The following is a 5,575-nucleotide window of genomic DNA, read 5'->3' as shown; positions in this document are numbered from 1 at the left end:
TAACAAAGCCTAAGGTATTTCCTGAAGAAGAGGAGATTCTTGTAAAATGCACCGGGTGTATATTTATGTTCTCTCTCTCTCTCTCTTTCTTTTTTTTAGGTAATCTCGGATAATTATTGACCGTGCCAATCTTCATTTAATTAGCATCATGATGCTAATTGTGATTAACGGCAATATGAATTTCGGATTATCTCTCGTATCGGACAAAAAACAAAAAAACAAAACAAAAAACACGCATGAGAAATGCATAAATAATCACAAATTCGTTTTTTTTTTCTTACTCAACCAATCTTCAATTTCAAGAGAAAAAAAACGACAAAGAAAAAAAAACAAAAAAAAAACGGTACGAAGGAACTGCAAGTAAACAAGGAGATGTAGCAAATTACAATGGTCGGCCGCCGTTCCAGTATTTAGCCAAAGGCCACAGAGAGAAGAAGAACCCGATTCCGTTTTTTGTTGCCGACCGGACTTCGTTTTTTGCCTCATTAAGGACTTTTTGTGTAGGGGAGACTAATATAATATAGGAGGTTACTTACTGTGAGCGATGGATGAAGTGATCATGTCGCTTTGTGTATATATATGTGTGTATGTATATATATATATATATATATATATATATATATATATATATATATATATATATATATATATATATATACATATATATATATATTCATATATATATATGCATATGTCCCTTACATTTTCTCGATCTCTCTTTTTATCTTTTTTTCTCTCCTCTCTCTATCGTTCTCTCTCTCTCTCTCTCTCTCTCTCTCTCTCTCTCTCTCTCTCTCTCTCATATCTACCTCACATCAGTCCATATCTCCCTCCCTTTCGTCGCATCTCTCTCTCTCTCTCTCTATCTGTCTATCTATCTATCTCTGTCTGTCTCTCTCTCCCTTCCTCTCTCTCTCTCTCTCTCTCTCTCTCTCTCTCTCTCTCTCTCTCTCTCTCTCTCTCTCTCTCTCTCTCTCTCTCTCTCTCTCTCTCTCTCTCTCTCTCTCTCTCTCTCTCTCTCTCTCTCTCTCACACACACACACACACACACACACACAACGCACACTCTTACTCTCTCTCTCTCTCTCTCTCTCTCTCTCTATCTATCTATCTCCTCTCCCCCCCTCTCTCTCCACCCCCACCCCTCTCTCTCCACCCCCTCCCCTCTCTCTCTCTCTCCAATCACGTTGATTACACCCTCGCTAATGACTCCAACAGTATCCTCTCTTATCAAGATCATTAGATATCTAAATGACCTTCCGACGTTCCTTCTAACATGACCTTTATGTCCCATCTCGTCTCCTGTCTTGTGTTATGACGTCTTCTTCCCCCCATTATCATTAAGGGGCGGTCAGGGGCGAGGGATTCGAGTTCCCTTGTCCCTTAGTCCTCGTATCTTCTTGTATTTCCTTTTTTTTTTCTTTCTTTCTTTCTTTTTTCTTTTCTAGATGTGTTATTTTTTTTGTTATTCCTCTTTTCGTCTTTTTTTATTTATCTTTGTTTCGTTCGTTCTCTTTTCTTCTTTTTTTCCTTTTTTTTTCTTATTCTTTGTGTTCCCTCCTAATACTCTTTCTTTTTTCTCCTTTCCTTACTTTTCTCCTTCCATTCCTCTTCTATCTTAGTTCTTTTCTTTCTCTTCTTTTATTTTTAATTTTCTTTTTCTTATCTTTTATTTCTGTTTTTACGTTTTCATATTTTCCTTTACTCCGTTTACTTTCCTTTCCCAATGCTTATTTTTTATCTTATTCTTCTTTTCCCTCTCTTTTCCTCTCCTATTATCCTTCCATGCTACATTTCCGAAGATGGATGAAGCGATAAGGATAAGAGAAGGTCACTTTAAAAGCATAATGCAGGGATACAAGAGCAGAGTGGGAAAAGAAGGAAAGAGAGAGAGAGAGAATGGGAGGGAAAGTAGGGGTAGGGGTAGGGGAGAGAAAAAAGGGGAGGGAGAGAGAGAGATGGTGATGGAGATAGACATAGGTATAGATGCTGAGAGATAGGTAGATAGGTACATTGGTCGTGAGAAAGAGTTGGTACATAGAGAGAGGGAAAGAGAGAGAGAGAGAGAGAGAGAGAGAGAGACAGAAGACAGACAAACAGACAGGCAGAGAGAGAAGCAAAGACAGAGATAGACTAGACATACAAAAATCCAAACAGACAAACAAACCGAACGAAAAAAAATAATACCAAAATCGAAATCCCCACCCCCCACACCCACCTCACTCCACCCCCACCCTTCACCCCTTCACCCCCCATCCCTTCACCCATTCCCCCTCCTCCCTTCACCTTTTTACCCCTTCACCCCCTCCCCCTTCACTCCTTCACCCTCCATCCCCCTCCCCCCTTCACCCATTTTCCCCTCACCCCTACACCCCCTCCCCCCTTCACCCATTCCCCCCTCCCCCCACCCTTCACCCCTTCACCCCTCCCCCCTTCACCCCCTCCCCCTCCCCCCTCAGTCCCTTTTTGCGCCGGGTCCAAACGATTCCCATGAGGGTCGAGCCACGAACTGGTCAAGCAATCTCATTTTACTAAAACACCGTCGCCCGGCCTAATCTATAATCCCCAATGACGGATTAAGAATTATCCGCTTGGATGATAAAGATGAGGATAAAGGAGTGTTGTGGGCGTGCGTATAACATGTGTAAGTGTGTGTAAGTGTGTGTGTGTGTGTGTTGCTGTTTATCTTGTGAGTGGTTTGAGCGTTTGTGTGCGTAGGTTTTGCGTGTTTCGAGTGGTTGGTTGTTTGTGTACGTTTTGAGTGTTTGTGTGTATGTGTGCTTAAAGTCTTTGTGTGTTAGTTTCAAGTATTTTTAGCAGTATGTTGCGAGTATTTGTTTGTGTAAGTTTCTAAATGTTTGTGTGTGTGCTTTTTAAGTGTATACGTATGTATCTGTGTTTGTTTAGCTGTTTGTGTCTGTCTGTGTGTGTACATATATATATCCTTTTTACTTTTATTCATTTATCGTTCAGTTATACCTGTGTCTGTTCGTGTGCGCCTCTGTGTCCCTAAAAAAGTGCAAAAGAGGGAATCAAGATACATAAAAACTTGATTGGCCTTCGTATCAAATCATAATCAATCATGAAGCCTTCAGACGGAGGAGCGTCCTCTGCCTCTCTCTCTCTCTCTCTCTCTCTCTCTCTCTCTCTCTCTCTCTCTCTCTCTCTCTCTCTCTCTCTCTCTCTCTCTCTCTCTCTCTCTCTCTCTCTCTCTCTCTCTCTCTCTCTCTCTCTCTCTCTCTCTCTCTCTCTCTCTCTCTCTCTCTCTCTCTCTCTCTCTCTCTCTCTGTATATATGTATATATATATATATATATATATATATATATATATATATATATATATATATATATATATATCTTTCTCTCTCTCTATTTCTATCTATTTCTATCTCTCTCTATTTCTCTCTCCCCCTCCATCCTGCCAGTACCAAGAAGGGATTGGATCCCTCCCCTATCCCCCTCTCCTCCTCCTCCCCCCTCCCTCTCACATTAACTTCCCTCCATGATCGCTTACCTTTTAACAGATTACTCTTTTTTTTATATATTATTACCACCATCACTGACTCGGGGCATGAAAATACCCTCTTACCGTTGTTTATAAGGCTCATAAACTATAGGAATTTATTAATTTTGACCCCCTTTCTTTGGTTTTATTTATTTTCCATTATTTGATTTTATCTATTTTGCTCATTCATTTTTCTTTTTTTATGGGAAGAGATTTCGATTTTTGGTTTTGGTGTCGTCTGTGTTATGTAAGTATGATATCTTTTTTATTTATGTGCGTGGGTGTGTGTGTGTTTGAGTGAGTGTGTGTGTGTGTGTGTGTGTGTGTGTGTGTGTGTGTGTGTGTGAATTTTCTATCAAAATATTCGTTTCTTTTACACGCTTATTTTTCTCTCTCTTTCTTTAACTCTTGTTATTTTTGAGTTCTTTATCATCAAATCATCACCCCCCCCCCCTCTCTCTTTCTCTCTCTCTCTCTCTCTCTCTCTATCTATCTATCTATCTATCTCTCTATCTATCTATCTCTCTATCTATCTCTCTATCCCTCCCCCCCCCCTCTCTCTCTCTGCGACAGTAACCAAGAACTCCAGCTGGCGTACCCAAAATAGGGGGAGGGGAGGGGAAGGGAAGGGAGGGGGAGTGGGAGTGAAAGAGGGAGGGGGGGGGGGGGCTTTTGGCGGCAGGAGGCGAGGATCGTCTACAAAGGGCATGTCCATGTCGCCGGGGCGCCCTGGCAGCTTAGCTTCACTTCTTGTTCCTCCTCCTCTCTTCTCTCTTAATTTCTTTTCTCTTCTTTTTCTCTTTCTCTCCTTCTCTCTATTTCTCGCCCCTCTTTCTCTTTCTTTCAGTTTCTGTCTCTGTCTGCTTCTCTCTCTCTCTCTCTCTCTCTCTCTCTCTCTCTCTCTCTCTCTCTCTCTCTCTCTCTCTCTCTCTCTCTCTCTCTCTCTCTCTCTCTCTCTCTCTCTCACACTACTTCGCTCCCTTTCCCTTCCTATCCTGTCCGCTTTCCTCCATTTCTCCCTTTCTATTCTCCTTACCATATTCCTACCCTATCCTCCCCTCCCCTCCCTCCCCCCCTTCCCAGCGCCACCTGGTCCCCGAAAAGGGTGAATCTTCGGTCAGTTCAAGCGATACATTTTCCGTGGGATAATTCACCTCAATTAGGACACTTTTTCTTTTCTTTCTTTTTTGTTCTTCTTCTTTTTTTCCTTTGTTTAATTTCTTTCTTCTGACCGGCCATCGCTATCATCTCCGCTGGTGTTGGCGGTGAGTCTTTTTCCCGACCCTTTCTTTCTCTTTCTCTCTTTCTCTTTTCTTCTCATTCTCTCTCTATCTCTGTCTGTTTCTCTCTCTCCCTCTCTCTCTCTCTCTCTTTATTTTTCTCTTTTATTCCCTCTCTCTTTCTCTCTATCTATCTATCTATCTATCTATCTCTTTCTCCTCCTCCCCATCCTTCTATTCTCCTACCCTCTCTCCCCGACTCCCTCCCTTTTTTTACTCCATCACTCCCTCCCTTCTTCCTCCCTCCCTCCCTTCTTCTTCTCTCCCTCCCTCCCTCCCTTCTTCCTCCCTCCCTCCCTTCTTCCTCCCCTAAATGACCACAGGAAATGTGTGCCCGGGCCAAGACCGAAGGATTTGGCAGTCCCTATTCACGCGCAGCCATAAAATTAGAGCCAAAATTTGCATATTCACACAGCAGTGCATCTATGATTCCTTTGTCCCCTTTCATCTTCAAACGCTAAGCATAAAAAAGAGGGCGAAAGGGGAAAAAAAAGGAAGAGATTCGAAGCTCGATGAATAGGAACGAAGCCTAAGGTCATTTCGAAGCGGTGGTGGAATTGGTGTTTCATTCGGAGACCATGAAGCAACGTTCGAACACGGGGGTGGGGGGGGGAGGGAAAGGGGAAAGGGGGGGGTGTTTGTGATAGTTAGATAGATAAATAGAGAGAGAGAGAGAGAGAGAGAGAGAGAGAGAGAGAGAGAGAGAGAGAGAGAGAGAGAGAGAGAGAGAGAGAGAGAGAGAGAGAGAGTGTGTGTGTGTGTGTGTGTGTGTGTTGATAGGGGCGTTCG

Source organism: Penaeus japonicus, unplaced genomic scaffold (assembly GCF_977035675.1).
Source record: "Penaeus japonicus unplaced genomic scaffold, GWHDUDI00000001_assembly GWHDUDI00000028, whole genome shotgun sequence".
In the NCBI taxonomy this organism is placed as follows: Eukaryota; Metazoa; Arthropoda; class Malacostraca; order Decapoda; family Penaeidae; genus Penaeus; species Penaeus japonicus.
Note: the sequence above shows the minus strand (reverse complement) of the source record.